The sequence below is a fragment of the Hippocampus zosterae genome, chromosome 14, assembly GCF_025434085.1.
Source record: "Hippocampus zosterae strain Florida chromosome 14, ASM2543408v3, whole genome shotgun sequence".
NCBI lineage: Eukaryota > Metazoa > Chordata > Actinopteri > Syngnathiformes > Syngnathidae > Hippocampus > Hippocampus zosterae.
This window is the reverse complement of record NC_067464.1, coordinates 2,068,641-2,091,506: the sequence shown is the minus strand read 5'-3', so window position 1 is coordinate 2,091,506 and position 22,866 is coordinate 2,068,641. Positions and strand designations below refer to the sequence as shown.

The window sequence follows — 22,866 nt, the reverse complement described above, 5'->3', positions numbered from 1 at the left end:
TTAAAAGAAATAAATAAATCAAGCGGTTAAATAACTCAATCGTCACTCTGGATACACTTGACATACATATTTGATATTTTGGGAAAGCGCTCAAGCTTATCTGCAATGCAGCAAGGTTAGCTAGCTCAAACCCCCACGCCGCCTGATCCTGTAAAGCATGCGCGCAAGCTCTCCTGTCGACGCCTCTCCTTCAAACCCCTCACCGAGAGGAGATGGGGTGTTGATTCGGGGGTGGCGATGTGCTCGCAGATGAATGGCGGGGAGGCGACGACAAGGGGAAGAAGGCAAATCCGTGCCTCGCTCTGCTGGGAGTGTTCCTCTAGACCTTGAAGTCGGCGTCTTCTGGCGCAACAGCTGTCAAGCACCTCAGGACCCCGAAGAGAGCGTCCTGACTCTTTGTTAGCGCTTCACAGTTCGTCCTATGATGCTGAACAACTTCAATTTATTAGAGGGGAGGCCTTGTAAGTGCAACTTTATTTTGCATTTCGCTCCAACAGATGTCATGTCGCAGTGTTTGCATCATCCGGTTAAAGTGAACGTCTCCCTTATAATAAACGGCCCCCACGATTACAACTAGAAAAAAAAAAAAACAGATTGTATCTAATGACACCCTGCAGATTCTTTAAAGGATGGCATCATCCATTCATTCATTCATTCATCTTCCGAGCCGCTTGATCCTCACTAGGGTCGCGGGGGGGGTGCTGGAGCCTATCCCAGCTGTCTTCGGGCAGTAGGCGGGGGACACCCTGAATCGGTTGCCAGCCAATCGCAGGGCACACAGAGACGAACAACCATTCGCACTCACATTCACAACTAGGGACAATTTAGAGTGTTCAATCAGCCTGCCACGCATGTTTTTGGAATGTGGGAGGAAACCGGATCACCCGGAGAAAACCCACGCAGGGGAGAACATGCAAACTCCACACAGGGAGGCCGGAGCTGGAATCGAACCTGGTACCTCTGCACTGTGAAGCCCACGTGCTAACCACTGGACTACCGGGCCACCTGGCGTCATCCACTTCAGACAAATAAATGTCTTCCCTTAGCCATCAGGAAAAAACAAAAATGTACAGTTTCTCTCATAGATGCCGAGTATTGATTCGCGGCAACTGTCATTCGTTGAGGAAAAATAAACACCTATAGATAAATAGAATATAAAAGATAATTCCTTAAAATGTTTTTTTAACAGAAAAGCTCAATGGAAACCTCTGCCAAAAGATTGTGTGTGTGTGTGTGTTGTGCTTTGCTTTGCTTTGCTTTGTTTGGCTGTCACTTTGAGTCTCATTAGACACGCTTTAAGCTAAATCAATACACAATACACACGTCCGCACATGGCCCAGGCAGCCCGAAGGAATCAGTCTTCGGCAGTGTCCAATTCTTTTAGACGATGGAGCCGTTTCAAAGTTGTGTGCGTTTTGCTTTGGGGAGTGAAAAAAAGACATATAATGAGGTGGTGCAGTTAACGAATGCTGTTGCTTATTCGTCGATAAAAGCCTTTTACTTCGGCTGGTGCGTGTGCGTGTGTGAACACATCTCTCCAGTCGTCAATTTCAGGACGAGGGCCCCACTTTTATTTCGTCAGCATTTCAAAATTCTTCCCATACGAAATAATTTCGAATGAAACTACCCCAGCGTCGTCATTTAAAAAAAAATGTTATTAACAAACGTGTATAAAAACAAGTGAAATGTAAAAACAAAATATTCTACCGTGGGGATGGTAGACTGATCTAAAACAGGTGTCAAACACAAGGCCCGGGGGACCAGATCTGGCCCGCCACCTTATTTTATGTGGCCCACGAAAGCAGATCAAACATTCAACTTCCATGATCCTTTCTAAAATGTCGACCCAAAATTTTTAATTCTCATATGTAATAAATAAAAGACATATTCTAAGCATTTTCATGTTTCCAAACCCCTCATGGTCGTAACTTCAACAACAGTTAAATCAACAGTTATTCTTGACTTCTTTATATGGATTCAGTCATAAGGGCCCTCCAAATCTAAAACATGCTGGGTGGCGGTCCTCAGGGATCCTGTTTGGACACCATTGGCTTGTAAAGAAAAGCAAATGACATTAGGACTTCATAAATAGAGACTTTTGAAAGTGTAGTGTGACTATTGCAGATAATTTTTTTCCCGTTTTTATTGTCTTATTTATTTTTCTTCCATTTTCAGGTCACCACTCTTATTATACATACAGCGTTTATATTCTTCAGAACTGGAATGCATCCATGTGTCTTTGCTAGTGCCGTGTAGCATACCTATGAAGGGTTCATTCATTTTGAATGTGCTCTAAGCTAAGCTAAGGCCAGTTGACCCGTGTTGCCAGCTAACGCGATCCATAAAAAAAAAAAAAAAAAAGCATTTATGGTGTGCAAAAAAAACAAAGTTACGCAAGACATGCTAGTTTCAAACCGCTGTGTGTGCGTGGAATGCAATGCACCGGCAGCGCTTGACTGCTAAAGAGCTGGAAAGCCTTAAATCAATACGGCTAATGAGAGTCTTAGAGTGGGGATAGAAAGCCGTTCACCCCCGCCACCTTCCTCCTCCTCCTCCTCCTCCTCCTCTTCGTCTTTCTTCTTTCTCGCTGTAAGATGGCGCTGAACTCGACTCGTTTCACGCCGAGCAGCAGTTTGGCACAGTGCTCCAATCGTACCATTGAACAAAACAAAGACGTTTGGCTATTGAAAACAACCGCATGAGTTTGACTTTTAGCCCGCTAGCTTCATGCGAGCACGTCATGGGACGCGACACAGACTGGGTGCTATAGAAAATAGAAATCGCTAACGGATAGCATCGATGTGGCAGTCTTGGACCGCTTTGTGCTACGGGCGCATGCAGCAACACATGTAGACAGACAATATAACAGTACTCAGGGACGTATATCATTTATCCTATGTCATTAAATAAAGGCTAATATTGCTCCAGATTACTGAGTCACCTTCAGTAGTTGAGACTACCTTTTTTTTTCCAGACTGATGTTTTTGTTCTTTTCTTCTTGTATTCACACTTACCATATTTTTCATTTTCAGGGTATATTAAATATATTGACCAGGCAGTGTCACAAGGAATGAAAAAGGGGGGGTCGGGAAAATGAATTAAATTACTTTGCCAAACAAAATCTGAAATGTAACTGGGCAGCACCGTAATCCACGTTGAGAGTTTTTCCAAGACTGGACTTTGGCCTGCTTTTAGGGCTTTAATTTAATGTAGCTGGCTGCTGCGTGGAAATCAATGGCTTCTAATTGCACTCGCGCACAATCCATCAGAGTCAAGATCAAGTGCGCATCGCCATATGTCGATAACACATCAGTTCAGATGCCCCCCCCCAAAAAAAAAACAACGCAACCACACACACACACATGCACACATGCACTAGCCCTCACATAAGCAAGATAAATGTTGCTTGAGTTGGTAAGCAACCCAGTCATTTGCCATCTGCGTGTAAAGCACTAATGGCAGATCACTTCCCCCCCCCCCCCCCCCCCCCCCCCACCACCAAATGGTCCCGGAGTGCGTTATTATTCGAGCGTGGCGCAGAGGCATTTAGTGTTGCATGTCTATTATGTTGTGGACTGGTAAGGAAAATGAGGTCTCGTGGGTGTTGGGGTGGCAGGGAGATGCAGGGGGGGGGGGGGGGGGGGGGGGAGTCCAAACTGTTCCAGCTGAGGCCCAAACATAGTGAAGGGTCATGACCTCGTCTGCGGGGGCCTTGCAGTATCGTTCAAAAGTTTGGAGATGCTTGCTGATGCAATTGAATGGGGAGATGGAGCGAGTTTTTGTTGGTGGTTGAAATCCATTTGAATGATGGACAAAAATAAGGGGTTGTTAGTTTTAGTTGTAATATCACCATTCACCACTAGATGGCAGACATGGCTCATTTTTGTTTACACTGTGTCGCCGCCCTACACGACAAAGTGAGTCGGCTTCATGTTTTTTTTTTTTTCATTTGACGGATTCGGAATGATATACAGCACAAACATAATACCTCAATAATATATTTTGGAGTGTATCGATAATTGTGACAAAATGCATTCTTGCAATTCACGTTGGTTTGCTGTTCCGAAGTTTTGTCCCAACCTTGAATGGTAATTTTGATGTCAGAGAGAATCCGTTTTCTTTTCAATTTGAGCATCATCCATCTGTCTCGGAGAGCTGCTTTCAATTAGGGCTCAGAATCCTCTCATTTATTCATGTTTTCCTAAAATGGCCACCCAAAATCAAAATGGCGGACTTCCTGTTCAAATCCAGGCATGACTCGGCAAGACTTTTTTTTGTTTTTTTTGTCCGAGCTGTGATGATAGATAAAATTCACCAGATTTTGTGTTGATTGTTCAAAATGTTGCCTTGGGGATTTTCCTCAAATAACCCAAAGAATGAACCATAGAATTTTCCGCTGCCATATGGAAGCCCGAGCGTTGTTCTTTCGCTCACAAACTCGCTTAGGGTCACGTATCGGTTGAGTAACAACCGACGGTGTCATTTCGAGTCATTAGCGAAAAGTCTCCATCAATCCACAAGAACATTTTAGTGCCACGCTGATCGATTTCCCAGTTGACGAATAGTTAAGCCTCGGCAGCCGTCGTGTTATTCGGTACACGAGATTGCTTTGGGTAACCGCGTGTTGGGTCAACCACCGACGGCCGTCGATTTGAATTAGAAACCGAGGCACTCTTTTGATCCGCAAGAATATATCTGGAACATAGCTATTGATTTGTAAGTTGACAAACGATGAAGCCTTTGCGGAGGTCTCTGTGGGGGGTTTTCAGTACACAAACTCTCCAATCGGGTCACCTAATAGCCGACGGTGATATTTTTAGTCATTAAGGAAAGATGCTCTATCGATCCACGCTTCAGTTCCGCACTTATTGATCTCTCGGTTGACAAATGTTGAACCCTTGGATGAGGTCCATGTGTTGTTGTTCAAGATACGAACCCCAGAGTATGAACGTGTTGGGTTGCTAACACCCAACGTTGTCATTTTGGGTGAACAAAGATGCACTTTTGATTCGCGAGGACGTTGTAGTACTTTTTGATTTCTCCCTTGACCATTTTTTTTTTAAGCCTTGGGAGAGATCGGAATTCTGTGTTTCGGTCCACAAAATCGCTGTGTGAGGGGATCGATCGTGAGCAGTCATCAATGTAGTTTTGAGTCCGAAAGACCTTTGAGTTGAAAATTATTTGATTATTGTTCCTGTATGGGGCGGCCCGGTAGTCCAGTGGTTAGCACGTCGGCTTGACAGTGCAGAGGTACCGGGTTCGATTCCAGCTCCGGCCTCCCTGTGTGGAGTTTGCATGTTCTCCCCGGGCCTGTGTGGGTTTTCTCCGGGTGCTCCCGTTTCCTCCCACATTCCAAAAATATGCGTGGCAGGCTGATTGAACACTCTAAATTGTCCCTAGGTGTGAGTGTGAGCGCGGATGGTTGTTCGTCTCTATGTGCCCTGCGATTGGCTGGCAACCGATTCAGGGTGTCCCCCGCCTACTGCCCGAAGACAGCTGGGATAGGCTCCAGCACCCCCCGCGACCCTAGTGAGGATCAAGCGGCTCGGAAGATGAAATGAAAATGAAATGAAATGTTCCTGTATGTTATTTTTTTGTGTGTGGGGGGGGGGGGGGGGGATTAATCTTGAATGAATATTGAATAAATATTTCTTAATTGATCACGGTGCGACCAAAACTAGCCAGTCACAGACTGTCGAGACAGAAGTCAATCATTTGCTCAAGCGCTAACGGAGGCTATCGGAGGCTTGCTGGGAGACACGGAGACCCACGCAAAGGAGACTTTCAGTTTCTCGGCTGATTTTTTTAAAACTTTAGTTAGCAACAGGAATGAAAAAGAAGGAAAACACCAAACTGCTAACGTTTCGTTTCCGGCAACATAAATAAGTCATGCTAGCAATGCAGCGCCATTATTGTCCCGCCGTACGTGCGCCTTAGCACAGGAGAGTCACGCCGTCTTACACGACGGAAGCGGACTCACTCGTAGTCCAGGCAGGAAATGGGCGTACACAAACTACATTTAAAAAAAGAACAGCTGCAAGCTCTCCACTTGCGGATGGTGTAAAGTTTGCCGCTGTGGAATTAGGCGCACGGAGACCGCCTTTCACCGCTAGTCGTGTGCGACGGAATCCGGCTGCCTGTTTCTCGATCAAATCCACCAAAATCGAGTTGCGCCGCAACTTAGACATCCTTTTTTTTTCTGCTCTTGCCCCCCCACGTCAAGCGTATTTACGCCCATCTACGAAAATAGCGCCCCTCGTGTCAACCCTCGAATGACGTCGATTAGAAATTTTAGCGGAAATGTCACAACCGTAGATGGGATTATGAGGGCGGGAGAAGAGAGTCCCATGGTCCAGACAGCGTCACATGTGCGGCCATCTTTTTTTTTTTCCCCTTGCGGCACGTGCAGGGGTCCAGGGATCACCCAGAATGCTTTGCCCCGCATTGCCCCGCTGCTCCTTTCATTGCAACAGAGGGCGTCTGAGAGGGCCGTCCCCTGCCAAAAGATGGGTCAGGGGCCCTTTTCGCTGCCAGCATCCTTCTTTCACTCAGGACTCCGTCTCCCGGGGCAACCCTTTCTTGTCACCCGTGTTTGTTTCTCTCGCTGTCGGTGAAAGACGAACATGAAAGCGGGAGAGAGGGTCAGACGAGCCTCTCCAATTTCCTCTCCGTGGCTAATCTGATTGGCCATCAGAAAGGTGAAAGGAGCGCCGGATTGGAGGACGGTGGTGGCGGGGGGTTGGGCTTGGCAGGGCCCCCCCCCCCTCATGATGAGGTAGAAATCCGGTCTTTCGGGGAAGCAGGCAAATGGTTGACGTTCCCGGATGCGCTTGCCTTGTCGCTGCATCGCGAGTCGGCCGAGGCTTGGATCAGGCGGGCGGAAGATGAGAGGCAAATGCCGGGAACGATCGATTCCAAAGCAGTCGTGATCAATTTGCGGATTTCCGCCATGAAAAAAAAAATAGAAAAATGTGAGCGTGGGGCGCTATTTACAGGGGATGGGGGGGAGCAGGCCGACTCGAGAATAGTGAAAATCTGCGTCTAATTGATTCCCATTCAAACGCATTGGAGACGCAGTCGACTTATGAAATTTCATTCATTCATTCATTCATCTTCCGAACCGCTTAATCCTCACTAGGGTCGCGGGGGGTGCTGGAGCCTATCCCAGCTGTCATCTGGCAGTAGGCGGGGGACACCCTGAATCGGTTGCCAGCCAATCGCAGGGCACACAGAGACGAACAACCATTCACGCTCACACCTAGGGACAATTTAGAGCGTCCAATCAGCCTGCCACACATGTTTTTGGAATGTGGGAGGAAACCGGAGCACCCGGAGAAAACCCACGCAGGCCCGGGGAGAACATGCAAACTCCACACAGGGAGGCCGGAGATGGAATCGAACCCGGTACCTCTGCACTGTGAAGCCGACGTGCTAACCACTGGACTACCGGGCCGAAATTTCTCAACTAGAAAATTTTGTAAGTGGAAAAACTAAGAAAAGCTTTTTTTTTTTTGTTCTTCCTCCATCATTTGTCAATTACAGTTTAAGGAATGACTTTTTTTTGGGGGGGTGGGGGGTGGAGGTGCGCCTTTCACCAGACAGAGTGTAGAAAAGATGAATGACTGCGGAATCTGTTTTGATGTTGTGTTGGGCACCTGGGGATGCGCCGAGGAAGCCATGTTTGGAGAGCCTGCGATAGAGAGAGAGAGAGAGAGAGAGAGAGAGGAAGAAAAAAAAAACAAAAAACGATGTTTGTGTGCTCGTGTAACTCGCGTACGTGCGTCTTTCTATTCCGGTAGTGTTGCCTGAGATAAATAAAACATGGCGAGATGCAGTTGACAGATAAGGGGAAAGGTGCTGCGGAGAGATGACTGAGAAGGAAGGTGCGGACGGATACAAAGACTTAAAGGCCGGACTAATCCCACCCGCCCCCCCCCCCAAAAAAAGAGCAATTAATGCCACGTCCATGAAGCTTCCTCTGTGTGCTGTTTTCCTCTGAGGATGCCCAACAGCACTCCTCATTCTGTGAAGTCCTTTGTTGGTCCAATTTACCCCCCCCCCCCTCCCCCCTCCCTGCCCCCACACCCCCCAATCACAGGACCTTATCCTTACGCCTGCTCTTCCGCTGCATTAGTGACCGTGTCTCGAATTCATTCTTCCTCTTTCCTTCATCCTGTTCCTTTTTTTTTTGTTTTTTTTTCATCGAAAATAACGCGAGTTCGCTCCTTTGCCAAAATAACCTTTCGGATGCTATCGCAGCGAAGCGATTTGGACACGAATAGCACACATTTGTCCATTTGGTTGATTTATTTTAACCCTGTAGACAGCAAAGTAAAAATCTGGCCACCCCCCCCCAACGCCCACTCGAAATTCCGTGTTTGCTATTCGCTTACCATTTAACCCTTTTCAGGGTCAGCCTGTCATGTTGTCATGTTACAGGTTGTCGTTATTGGCGCATGAAAGGGTGAACGGCGAATTCTAAATCGCCGCGAATGGGGTTACTCCTTGTACACGTCACACGGACGCTCATCTTGCACACTTTTTTTTCTATTTTTTTATTTTTTTATAATCACAGATGGCTCCGCATAAAACGGTGGTGCCGGGGCGCTGAATATTGAAGAAGCTATTTAGTCTTTAGCTTATTTCAGTCTTTTTCGGTCTTGTTCAAAAATTGAAGTTGTTGTTGTTGTTTTTTTGTTTTTTTTGCATCACTCGCTCACTGGTGGCGTTCTTTGATTGGACGCGTCCTGTTATGGCGCTTGCAAATGCCCTGTCGACTCGCATTTTTAATGCCATGTAGGTCAGCTCTCGATTTTCGCCCAGCGTCCTGGTGGAAGGGGGGGAAAAAAAAGAAAGAAAAGAAAAATCGAGCAGACACAAGAGGATATCGGAGAGAGAATATTCCAGCCATCTATCCTGGATTGTGTTGTTCAGCCCATCCACCCCCCCCCCCCCCCCCTTAGCCTGCCATATTCTTCCCTTTTGGCTGCATCCATTCCATTCACAAGTGCTGGCACAGAGACAAGATGAGATCGGGAGGGGTTGCCAGTTGAAGTATTTAGAGGGGGGGGGGGGCAGCGTATCGCTTGCACCTAGAAGGGAGCGCGGGAGGGCTCGGCAGTCGGCGAGGAAGACAATAAGAACGCGATGCTTGCCGTGTCCAGCTAGCTGTCTTGAGGGATTTGCTTTGTGGATGGATTCTTGGTTTTGCTCACTTATTGCAAATGCGGACACTTGGAAGGCAAGTGAAATTTGGAGCCCTGTTTTAAATTCATTTGTTGAAATAAGAGTAGTGTTTTTTTTGTTGGTTTTTTTTCCCCCCCCTCAAGAAATTTGGTTGGTCTTCTGATTTTAGGAAGTGGGCGGGGCAAAAGTTTCCAATGTGGATAAATCCCAACTTTTGTGCCGTTTAAGGAGGCGTGGTTCAGTTGACTCTCCGCTTTCTTTCTACCGGGCTCCTTTCTCGTCATATGCGAGACAATATGAAAGTGATCACGCTCTCTCTCACACACACACACACACAGACACACAGACACACAGATGCTAACCGTTTAGCAACACTTATTTATGCACACAGGTATTCAGCAATGCTCTGAAGCGTGTCAGCACCCACACAAGAAGATTCGCCGGCCGTGTGCAGCCTCACGCTCCATTTGGGCGCAGGATAATTGAGGCAACACACACACACACAAAGCTACACCTGCATGTAAAATCGCTCACAGATGGGTAATTGATGCACACCGGAAAGCCCCCCCCCCCCCCCCAAAAAAAAAGCTCGCACACGCATGGCAGCGCTGCGCAAGCACAACTCCAATTTCCCTGAGGTTAGATTTTGACATTGAACACAGCAAAGGGAAGTCGGCTATTAGCGTCCATGAAGGCTGCTAATAAGGGGCTGAGGTAAATAAGGCTGAGGTTAATGAGCGGCGGGCGGGTGATGGGGGGGGGGGGGGGGGGGGCAGGGGGGCTCGTGCTGGAAAGCGCCCCCCCCCCCAAAAAAAAAGTTCACGCGGATGAAAGGCGACTCTCCAAAAACAACAAATTGGCAGCAGCTGAGGACTTTCGCGCGGCTGGATTAGCATTTCAAAGAACAACAACATTGTGCCATTCACGATATGCTTCTTTGGGAGACCATCTTTGCCCATTGAAAAGAAAACATCATTAATCCATTACAGCCCCCCCCCTCAAAAAAAGGGAAAGTTTTAATATGACAGCTTGCAATCGCCCTTCCTTTCAAGTGACTTGTGCTCACTCCACAATGTTGTCCTGTCACACCTCGACTGGATTACCGTCATGCACTTGACTTTAGAGTCAGCCAATCCTCCACGAAGCGTCTCCAGTTGCTCCAAAATGCCGCTGCTTGTCTCTTGACTGCTACTCGTAAGAGGGAGCACGTCACTCCTACTCTGCTGTCCTTTTACTAGCTCCTTGGGTCTTTTTAAGATCCTATGATTTGTTTCAAAATCTTTTTTTTTCACGGCCTGGACCCCCCCAAAACCCCCCCACCCCACCCCCCACCCTACTTCCCTGCCTGCTGCCTCAGGTCTACGGACCAGACACTATTCGAGGTACTGAGAACTAAGCGCAGGCTCTGAGGGGATCGAGCCGTTTCCGTTCTTCATTATTAATTAATTGTTTTTGCTGTCGTATGAATTCTTTTTGCACTTTGTCTCCAGCGGTGGTTGAATATTCCACTCGGCTACCTTTTTTTCGTCCTTATTCCAATCGGTCTCCCTCGGATCTTATGTGATCCCCTTTCCCGCGATTTTATGAGCCTTACGGGCGGTCGCTCCACGTTATTGCGAACGTGCGTTTATGTTCCAATTCCTCGTTTGTATTCGTTTCAATCAGTCCAGTTCGGATCTTTGGGTGTATGCCGTTTCCCTCGATTGGTATTTCGTCTACGTCAAAGGAAGCCGAATGACTGATTCCTTGTGCAGGGTGGCTGCGCACTGTGCGGTACGGAAGGACGTCACGTGCCCCGATGGTTCGTTCGGATTTGATTGCGCCTGATTGAGACCAAATTGTAATAACACATCGAGAGGAGCCAGATGAGGTGGCTTGGGCATCTGATTCGGATGCCTCCTGAGCGCCTCCCCGGTGAGGTGTTCCGGGCATGTCCCACCGGGAGGAGACCCCGAGGAAGACCCAGGACACGCTGGAGAGACTATGTCACCCAGCTTGCCTGGGAACGACTCGGGATCCCCCGGGGAGAGCTGGAAGAAGTAGCTAGGGAGAGGGAAGTCTGGGCTTCCCTGCTAAAGCTGTTGCCCCCGCGACCCGGCCCCGGATAAGCGGTAGATGATGGATGGATGGATGGATGGATGGATGGATGGATGGATGTAATAAAAGGGGCAGGCAGGGCCCGCCGTATGATTTCCCCGTGAGCTTTGTCAGCTGCAGTCATTATCATGGAGAGGCTGAAGAGGAGGGGGGGCGGGCGGGGCAGAATCAAAGCCGAGTTCGGTAAACTTTTCTTGAAGGTCGTCCTGGAGCGCAGCGGGGTGGGGGGAGGGCGTGGGGGAGGACCGATCAAAGGGCCCACTTTGTCGGCCAATCAAACGTCAGGAAGTGTGTCATCTTGGACGGCTGGTGCTCTTTGCTTTCCCCCGTGAGGTGACTGCAGGCGGAAATCCTGACCCGTCTTCTCGTTTGGTTTGGCAACAAATTTCACCTCTAACGATGTTCATAATCATCCCCTTGTGCTCCAGAATCAAAGATATTTCTAGTTTCTGTCTTTTCAAGCTCCACATAATTCACGGTGCGTCGTTTGCGCACTGTGTAAAGCGTCATGTCATCAAGCAACGGTGATATTCTTTTCAGTTGCCAGCAGAGGGCGATATTGTCCGACGCGGTGGCGCCCTGACGTTGAGAAATTACAATAATCTTCCGACCATTGCGGGATCCAGGTTGGCGGTTCTGCTATTTTTTATTCATCTTCCGAGCCGCTTGATCCTCACTAGGGTCGCGGGGGGTGCTGGAGCCTATCCCAGCTGTCTCCGGGCAGTAGGCGGGGGACACCCTGAATCGGTTGCCAGCCAATCGCAGGGCACACAGAAACAAACAACCATTCGCACTCACACTCACACCTAGGGACAATTTAGAGTGTTCAATCAGCCTGCCCTGCATATTTTTGGAATGTGGGAGGAAACCGGAGCACCCGGAGAAAACCCACGCAGGCCCGGGGAGAACATGCAAACTCCACACAGGGAGGGCGGAGCTGGAATCGAACCCGGTACCTCTGCACTGTGAATCCAACGTGCTAACCACTGGACTACCGGGCCGCCCTATTTTTTATTTATTTTTAATTTTTTTATTTTTACAAACTCTATTTTACGTGCATTTATATTTGGTGTAATTCCACTTTCGACCACTAGATTTCGGCATACTGTTTCGTTTGAGTCTGTACATTTGAAAGAAGAAGAAGAACAAAAACATGTTTGCACACAGGCTTGTTGATGTTTAAAATGATCGAACGTCCTTCTCTGTGATCCTGCTTTTTACACCTGCAGCTGTCGGTTGATTTTACGTTATTGTTTGGGCGTGATTATTTACGTCAATTTTGAGATGTTCACAATGTAGTCTTGCTGTTTACATAGCGGCGGTGCTCTGTAGCGACTGTGAAGGTGCTACTTCACGCTAAATCAACACGTAGCACGCACACCCTTGTGGGGGCTGTTTACACAAGGCCAGCAGCCAGCAGCAGCAGCAGCAGAGAGGGCCGGAGAAAGGGGATTGGGGGGGGGGGGGGGCGCGGTGGTCCGATGGAAGTCTGATGCAGCCTGAGGGAGAGAGCGTCGGTCACTCGGAATCAGAGATGAGGACGCGGCGAAGGAGTGAGGCGGAAAGGGAATGCGAGATGAAGGCGGAGATGGACTGGATTGGGACGGGCGGGTGGATGGATGGACGGGAGGGGGAGGGGGGAGAAGTGGAGCGATGCGGGCCACACTTAGGAACAAAGGAGGTTAGCGGGAAGATTGGCAGGAGTGTGACGGAGGGGATGGGTTGGGGTTGGGGGGGGCCCTGCAGGAGAAAATAGAAAAAAGATGGAAATGCAGAGAACAGGGAATGGATGGAGGAGGGGTGCCAAAATAATCCCAGAGTCCCCCTTTGCTTTTCTCTTTGAGGATTCTAATCTACATGAACACACACACACACACACACACACACGGCAGAAAGCCATACGTTGAAATAAAGTTTATTTATTTAGTCCCTAGTCTTTGTCGGGGAGGTCCCTAGAGGATGATCCAAGGTCAAAACCACTTAAGAATGTCCCCTTTTATACTTATGTAACCTCTTTCGCTCTCTTTTTTTGTATCCCAACTGCATACTGACGCACACACACGCACAAACACACACACACACACACACACACACACGCACGCACGCATACTAATGCAGTCGGGGGAGTGCATCGATTTAGCATGGTGTGCAAGATTCCCACCACTGCCCCGATATGCAGATTAAAGGCAGAGTAGAACACACACACGCACACACACACACACACACACACACTCTGCTCTCCAAGTCTTTTTTCTTCCTGGTTGCAAGCGGGTTATTGTCATTATGCATATTCATTTTACGGCATATTCATAATTAGTTCCAGACGTTGAGCGGTTGTGACGGTGTTTTGTAAGTTTGCAAAAGGTGTCACACAATCAGTGTGTGTGTGTGTGTGTGTGTGTGTGTGCGTGCGTGCTCCCCTCGGTTTCTCTCCCATGTAGCCTCATCATGATGAGGACCCTCACTGTGATTGCGGAGGCTCAAAAGTGGGACCGGACATGATAAAACAGGAAAATAATAAGGGCGGCCCGGTAGTCCAGTGGTTAGCACGTGGGCTTCACAGTGCAGAGGTACCGGGTTCGATTCCAGGTCCGGCCTCCCTGTGTGGAGTTTGCATGTTCTCCCCGGGCCTGCGTGGGTTTTCTCCGGGTGCTCCGGTTTCCTCCCACATTCCAAAAATATGCATGGCAGGCTGATTGAACACTCTACATTGCCCCCTAGCTGTGAGTGTGAGCGTGGATGGTTGTTCGTCTATGTGTGCCCTGCGATTGGCTGGCAACCGATTTAGGGTGTCCCCCGCCTACTGCCCGGAGACAGCTGGGATAGGCTCCAGCACCCCCCGCGGCCCTAGTGAGGATCAAGCGGCTCGGAAGATGATGAATAATAAGAAGTACATTTCTTTTTTTTTTTTTTTTTTATCCAACAGGAGCTACGACGGCACAGGTGGTGTCGAATGGTAGAAAATCTGTGCCGGCATTACGGCGTTTTCTTCGCACAAAAATCGACTGCCACGGCCGCATATTGCCTTAGTGACACCATCGCCAAAAAAAAAAAAAATGACAGTCAACAAGTCTTTTGCTGCAACGGGAAAACCGCGACACTTTATCTCGTTAATATTATCCTTTATTCATTCATTCATTCATCTTCCGTACCGCTTGATCCTCACTAGGGTCGCGGGGGGTGCTGGAGCCTATCCCAGCTGTCTTCGGGCATTAGGCGGGGGACACCCTGAATCGGTTGCCAGCCAATCGCAGGCCCGGGGAGAACATGCAAACTCCACACAGGGAGGCCGGAGCTGGAATCGAACCCGGTACCTCTGCACTGTGAAGCCCACGTGCTAACCACTGGACTACCGGGCCGCCCTATTATCCTTTATGAATGAATGATTTTTTTTTTTTTTTAACCAGAAAAACATGACGCGATTGTCGTGTGGGCAGTGCGGCGGTCTCTGGTTGCGTCTCCCTTACGCTTAAAACCTGGAAACTTTATTTGAATGCGAAAACCTTACATACAGTGAAAAGGCTTCCAAGCTCTCGCTGTGGGATTAGAAATCCAGGGGGGGAGGGGGCGGGAGGGGGGAACAGTCACAGAGCTAAAACATTGTTTAAAAATAACCCTGAAATAAGACAGAGGTGTACTGTATAAAAAGAAGTCGAGAAGTTGAGTGTGTTTCCTATTTTTTATTTTATTTTTTCGTCTGTTCCGTGCTTTCTACGCGCCGGTTCAAGCCCCCCCGACGGTAACGTGAGGGCTCCAAGCGTCACGCTCGGATCAATGCGACATGACACAGGGAAGCTTTTGGACCAGGTATTTATAGACTCTGCTGAAATAAAAGCCCCCCCCCCCCCCCCCGCCCCCCAGCCCCTTCCTCTCCCCACAATAGATGTCAAGGATGTTGCCACACTGAAATATAAGAACACACACACGGGAAAGTGTCGTCCTCCATTATTCGAACAATACCATTTTGAATTTTTCATCCGTTTGAAAAGTGCCGCTCCTCGTGGCGTCCATTCCACGAGAAAAGTGGCTCAACCTCTATTTATAAACCTCCGGGCCTGCCTGCCGATTGGACGCCGCCAAAGTGGTTTCCTGTCTCGCCATTGGCCGAGAAAACATGAAAGGGACGCGGTCCCGACAATCGCACGCACGCCTAATTAGCATCCCCAGAACACCCCCGCGAGCGCTATCGTACAGGGCCGCTTCCAACAATACAGTTGTCATTTTCGTACGCGCACACCTACTAATCCGATGTGTGGTTGCTCAGGGGCAACCCCCCCCCCCCCCCCACACACACACACACACACACACGCACACCCAGCCCTATCTTCACTGTCTACTCATCATCCTCCAAACTGCCTCAAAATAACACTTTGAACACATCATAATACATTTTGGGGGGAGGAGGTGGGGGGGGGGGTTAAAGGAGTGTCTTTTTGTGTGAGTGTGGCGTCACACTTGACACACCCGTCGCGGGGACGTTTTTGTTGGGTTGGGAATAGTTTGGGATTTTTTTTCGTCATAGTTTGTAAGTTCCTTCGTTTGCTTTCAATTCGCTTTGAGAGCAAGTTTGTTCATGAAAAAAAATTTCGGCAATGCGTTTTAGTTTAGGTTTTTTTTTGTTTTTGTTTTGGTTTTAGAAGTAGTTTTAGTTTTTCTGTTAAACGTGAGGTATTTGTCGAGTGCAAGATTTATAATAAATAATATAATAAATAAATAATATAAATAATATAAATAATATAAATAATATAATAATGGGCGGCCCGGTAGTCCAGTGGTTAGCACGTCGGCTTCACAGTGCAGAGATACCGGGTTCGATTCCAGCTCCGGCCGCCCTGTGTGGAGTTTGCATGTTCTCCCCGGGCCTGCGTGGGTTTTCTCCGGGTGCTCCGGTTTCCTCCCACATTCCAAAAATATGCATAGCAGGCTGATTGAACGCTCTAAATTGTCCCTGGGTGTGAGTGTGAGCGTGGTTGGTTGTTCGTCTCTGTGTGCCCTGCGATTGGCTGGCAACCGATTCAGGGTGTCCCCTGCCTACTGCCCGGAGACGGCTGGGATGGGCTCCAGCACCCCCCGCAACCCTAGTGAGGATCAAGCGGTACGGAAGAAGAAGAAGAAGAAGAAGATAATATAATAATATAATTATAATATAATATAATATAATATAATATAATATAATATAATATAATATAATATAATATAATAAAGTCTCAAAGTATTGTGTCATTAAGTGAAGTCAAGTACAATTCTCAAATGACTTTTAGTTTAGGGTTTTTTGTTTGTTTTTGTTTTGGTTTTAGAAGTAGTTTTAGTTTTTCTGTTAAACGTGAGGTATTTGTCGAGTGCAAGATTTATAATAAATAATATAATAATATAATAATAATATAATATAATATAATATAATAAAGTCTCAAAGTATTGTGTCATTAAGTGAAGTCAAGTACAATTCTCAAGTGACTTTTAGTTTAGGGTTTTTTGTTTGTTTTTGTTTTGGTTTTAGAAGTAGTTTTAGTTTTTCTGTTAAACGCGAGGTATTTGTCGAGTGCAAGATTTATAATAAATAATATAATAAATAATATAATAATAATAATAATATAATAATAATATAATAAAGTCTCAAAGTATTATGTCATTAAGTGAAGTCGAGTACAATTCTCAAATGACTTTTAGTTTAGGGTTTTTTGTTTGTTTTTGTTTTGGTTTTAGAAGTAGTTTTAGTTTTTCTGTTAAACGTGAGGTATTTGTCGAGTGCAAGATTTATAATAAATAATAATATAATAAATAATTTAATAATAATATAATAAAGTCTCAAAGTATTGTGTCATTAAGTGAAGTGAAGTACAATTCTCAAATGACTGTTTAACCTTTCCTTTCCGTGGACAGAACCCGAGCACTACCGAAAGAAATACTTTTTAAAAAAGAACCCCAAAAATGTCATGCATGATATTCATTGACAAAGATGAAAACAAAGGACGTTTTGTTATAAAAAAAACGAGGGTGTTAAGCGTTCGCCAATGTCGTACGGCTTGTTTGAATGCGTGCGCACGCGAGAAAGCGCCGAGCAAGCGCTGCTTAATTAATCTACATCAAAAGACGCCATTAAAAAGGAATGAAACCCCAAGCAACAGTTTGGCCGGAGTGAATAATTCAGGCGGCAGCGCACCCTCATGCCCACTCATCTATTAGACACCATCATCATCCTCTCTTCGCCGCAGAACCCCCCTCCCCTCTCGCCCCAACCCGCACCGAATCTGTCCCATACCCTCCGTGTTTGGCAGCCCCGTTTTAGTTTGCAGCATGCCGCCCCAGCCGCCGAGGGGATTGTAGGCAAACAGGTGCGGGGTGGGTCGGAGCTCCGGGCTGTCCTCACTCCTCTGAGCGGAACGGCCATTAGTCTCAGCGCTGACCGCAGTTACGGGGCCGCGCTTCCAAATTAAGGCGCCCGCGCCGATTCCAATTAAACGGCCTTTGGAGGAGGCGCGTCTCACTTTAATAGGAAAAGTCGCTGAGATGAGAAAATGTTGAACTCTATAAAGTCTCAAATCCACCCTGTCCTCCCTCGTTTTGGACGTCAACTGAGCCACGTTGCGCCCGGGTCGAAAGATGTTTTTGAACCGGCGTTCAAGCGCTAGCTGCGAGTCACGGAAAGCTTCTAAAACGAAATGTAACCTCTTTTGTTATTGAATTTGATCGAAACTCAAGTATTTGAACCCAAAACTACCATTTAAACCTTGCCGTACATTTGAGTTTGTACTGTAGTACACAATACGACTAGCATTTGATCCAAACACGAGCATTTGAATGCAACGCTATGCTGTAGCTTTAGCATTTGACCTAGCATGTGATCGTCACTCTACCTTTTCACCTAAAGTTTGTTTTGTAATATAGCGGTTCTGTTTGATCGATACACTGCTAGCTTAGCTTGTAATATAGCGGTACTTCACTAGATTTGATCAAAACAGTAGCATCTAATCAGCATGCTAGCATGTGACAGTGACATTAGCATTCTAACCTTGACTTTGTATTGCTGTTTATAAGTTTGCGGTCACTTAGAAATATCCTTGTTTGTTGAAGAAAACAATCAGAGTACACAAATGGCTAATTGGAAAATAAAATTCTTTTGATCTGTAAGCTTTTATTTTAGCGTATAGTGTTGAGTGTTGGTATGAATTTCAATGGAACCACTGGCAACTAGTGAGCCAACTCCATTTTAATCTTGGAATTCTTTCAGGTACAGTATATACCGAGCTAAAAATCAAGGTGTAGTCTACCGCAACGCTCAACACTTGTCTTGATTCGCATTTCCAAGATAACTGCGGTCATAAAATCAGATCCCGCAAAAATATTCCAGAAAGAAAGGTTGAGAAGTTTATAGAAGACTCCAAAAAGAATCAGGGTGCTTCTGCGACCACAAGTGAATATTATCTATCGTCTGTCATGAATCGTTGATAGCTTTGTAGTTTGTAATAAAATAAAATCCGAGCGAGAGGGTGTGAATCTGTTTTCGAACAAGTATCCAGAAGAAGTAATGATTGCCATATAAATCACAAATTGTCGCTATTCATATCAGATCTTGCCTAGCGACTGCTCATAGCGAGGATTCGCTATCATGCTAGCTTCCTCAATCCCAGACGCATTTTCTAATCATTTGCGCTTATGACTGACATTAAATAGGTGACGCTGCAGAGAGAATTGGGGCCAATTACTTTGCATATTTCACGCCGCATCACCGCAGAGAGACAGACGCTATCTGTCATCGGAAAGTCTGCTTTTTTTTCTTCCTCTTCATTGTAACTCTGGCGTTTTAACAGTTACATACCCCACTTCAAATGGGGAATAAGACACTTGCAAATCAGGCAGAGTGATGATGAATTGCCCCAAAATCTGATTTGTCATCGCCGTGTTTGCATTCAAATAGAGAAGAGGCAGTCTTCGTGTTGTTTTGTGGCAAGATTGTGATGAGGTGCAGAATATAAAGCTGAATATTATGTCCTTAAAACTCCCACAAGAGGCTTTTGAATGCTAATGCTACAGTCAAAGTCTAGTCTAGTTAGTACATTCCAATGCATAGGCTAAGCTCACATGCTAATTGTCGGTTAATTTGAGAGCAGTAATACCAGAGTGAAAGTGCTTGTGGTAAACGGTAATGTGCCAGGTTCACCTAAAATGGCGTTCTCATTTTCAAACTCGATGTTCAAATTACTCACGTTATATTCACATGCTATCATGATGATTAAATGCTAATGGTAGATTAAAATACAAACTCAAGGTTGAGTTATGATCAAATGTTCGAATTATGGTCAAGTGCGAATACATGTTAAAAAAAAAAAGTAATAATCGTAATTCTTGATAAGTGTTAATGATGTTGCTATCAAATGCTAGCATCACAGTCACTTGCTAATGGTCTATTAATGTACAAGTGCCAAGGATAGTAAATGTCGCTCGTTTTAAGTTGAAATGCTAGCATTACGATCGGATGTTAGCATTACAATTAAATGAGAGTGGTATCGTCAAATACATACGCCAAGTGTGCGAGCATTACGATTAACGTATAATATTGTTAGCAACACAATCTCACGCGAGCCTCGCAATCAAATGGTCACGTTGTATTAAAATACAAAGTAAAAAATTCGACTGATAGTGGCACATTTACACTTCACTGGCCCATCCGATGCGACGTTCAAATGCTTTGTTTACAGTACATGGTTGGCTATCTTATCAAAACGGAGTGAGAGTTAAGTTAATGAGGGGAATTTGACTGCCATCATGCCCGTCTGGTTCTCCTTGCCGTCGATTTGCATTCTCCACATGATGTCTAATTTGGAGTCACATTAGCTGAACAGCTAAGCACGTCAGCCGACGACGTGACGCTTTCCGCATGTCCGACCACAGATGACAGTTGAGGTTTATCTCCCGCTAAGCAGACGAGCGGAATGAGACATTTTGACACCAGTTGCAGTTTTTGACACATGTAACAGGTAATGGATTTTAGGATTGGGAGTCGGCATCTGATGACAAGGTCCAGACTCGCAAGAAATAAATCAGATAAAATCGTATCCCCAATGGCATCTTTTAAGACGTGTCGCAATCCTCAGAGTTTAAAAGCATTCATACCGTAACATGAATTACTTTGTACTGCGTTAGCTTCAGCATTGGTTTTGACCCACAAAAACAGTTTACGATACTTCATAGATACTTACCCCCTGCATATTCACATTTGACTATTTAAAAATTCACTTATTCGCATTTTTTTTTTTTTTTGCTGTCGACTCTCTCCGGGTATTTTCTGAAAAACGTTGTTTTGGGTTTTTACTTCTCAAAACGCCACCAAAGGCATCCGAATAGGATTTGGTGTCAGCGGCATACAGTAGGTTGAAGTGATATCGAACGAGACGAGCTTTGTCGCAGAAACGCACATGTATGGGTCTTTCCAAATGTTCGTAGGCCCAAGTGCAATGTCACACTCCGATGCTAGTGCTATTTTCAAAAACCTGTGGTGTTTGAATAAATTCCCAATTTCTAGTCTTATTGCCAAATGTCCACGCTAGGTTCAAATGCAAGAGGTACATCCGAGTGTTATGCTAGTTTTACATCCAAATCCCAATGCTAGGTTGAAACGTTTGAGGTACAGTAGGAGTAGGTTAGCATGCTAGGGGTTCGATGCAAATGTATTAGCCTCAAATGCTAGCTCGGTGAAATATAAACCGGAGTTTCGAATGTCCCGATGCTAAAACTAACTCAATTGTTTGTTGGAACAGTTAGCATGCTATTGGTTTGTTTAAATGGCAGTGTTTTATGTTCAAGTGTTAGTTCATTGTTAGTATATGAAAATAGAAAACTGGAAATCTAAACACTCATAATACGCTCCAATGCTAACGCTTTATTGCTAAATGTATGTTGCTTGAGTGTGCCCGAATGCAATGCTCTGACTCAGTTGGCCGTGGGGTTTAAATGCTAACCAGAGCTTCAAATCCTAGAATGACAGTCAGATTTCCCGACCCTCGAGGTATAGCACATCCAAGCAAATTTCATTGGGGGCGGGGGGGCCTCACGGCAGAGCCAGGGTTAAAGTGCAGATGATGGCAAAGTGTCTTCTTTTGGCACTCCGTTTTTTGCTTTTTTATCTCCTTTTAAAAGGGAACACAGCTTCTTTTCCCACCAGTGGCCAAACCTTGACCCTGTAGCTCAACTACAAATAGGCCTGCACTCTGGCATCACAAGAAGAATGGAACGCGCACACGCACACACACACATACACACACAGAGGGCCTCTAGCCCTTCCTTTCATTGCACACAAACGCACAAACACAGGGTTTGCCTGAAAAAAAAAATGTCCCTGAACACAAGCTCACATGGGGCGCTTGTAGCGGCACTTTTATGGTGTATCCACGTATTAAATAATACAAGCAAAAATATGTGAGACATGGATGCCCCCCTGATTGTCTAATTCAGACTTTCAAGCCTTAATACACCCCAAATTATGTTTATAAAACTCTTTAGTATCATTTCAGTTTGTAACATGACTGTTAAAAGGCAGAGGGGTGCTAACGTTAGCCTATTCGTTGACCATTCAGAGAGTTTTCACTACATGTCCACATCCTCTGTTCGCCATTTATTTTTGAAGGTCGAGTAAATGTTTGGCGTTTATAAATTGGCATATTCCCCGGTCCATTTAATGACTTTGTACGTTTGCTAGCTTCCTATTTTCTGTGAACAAACTGCTGTGTTCAGCGCCTCGGCGAATGGTTTTGTTCATTTGAAGCTCATCAGTTGGTGACCTTTTTACAAGTAGCTTGGAATGAGCATTTGGCCCATGTTAGCTTCTTATGCTAGCCACATATTTTCTGTGAACAAACTGCTGTGTTCAGCGCCTCGGCAAATGATTTTGTTCATTTGAAGCTCATCAGTTGGTGACCATTTTACAAGTAGCTTGGAATGAACATTTGGCCCGTGTTAGCCTCTTATGCTAGCCTCCTATTTTCTGTGAACAAACTGCTGTGTTCAGCGCCTTGGCGAATGATTTTGTTCATTTGAAGCTCATCAGTTGGTGATTTTTTTTTAATGATTGTCTAATTCAGACTTTCAAGCCTTAATTCACCCCAAATTATGTTTGTAAAACTCTTTAGTATCATTTCAGTTTGTAACATGACTGTTAAATGGCAGAGGGGTGCTAACGTTAGCCTATTCGTTGACCATTCAGAGAGTTTTCACTACATGTACACATCCTCTGTTCGCCATTTATTTTTGAAGGTCGAGTAAATGTTTGGCTTTTATAAATTTGTATATTCCCAGGTCCATTTAATGACTTTGTACGTTTGCTAGCTTCCTATTTTCTGTGAACAAACTGCTGTGTTCAGCGCCTCGGCGAATGATTTTGTTCATTTGAAGCTCATCAGTTGGTGACCATTTTACAAGTAGCTTGGAATGAACATTTGGCCCATGTTAGCCTCTTATGCTAGCCACATATTTTCTGTGAACAAACTGCTGTGTTCAGCGCCTCGGCGAATGATTTTGTTCATTTGAAGCTCATCAGTTGGTGACCATTTTACAAGTAGCTTGGAATGAACATTTGGCCCATGTTAGCCT

General features: G+C 45.9%; 1 protein-coding gene and 1 long non-coding RNA gene across 4 annotated transcripts in view; one reads left to right on the top strand and one right to left on the bottom strand.

Annotated features, from left to right (window-relative positions):
- LOC127614350 (uncharacterized) overlaps positions 1–12,287 on the bottom strand; it is a 130,023-nt gene extending 117,736 nt beyond the window's left edge. Inside the window, exon 1 of the long non-coding RNA XR_007966471.1 lies at positions 12,240–12,287. This is a non-coding gene — a long non-coding RNA (uncharacterized LOC127614350). The remainder of the gene's footprint in view (positions 1–12,239) is intronic.
- The window catches only part of efna2a (ephrin-A2a), a 120,926-nt gene that overhangs the window by 79,634 nt on the left and 18,426 nt on the right, over positions 1–22,866 (top strand). The window lies entirely within an intron of this gene.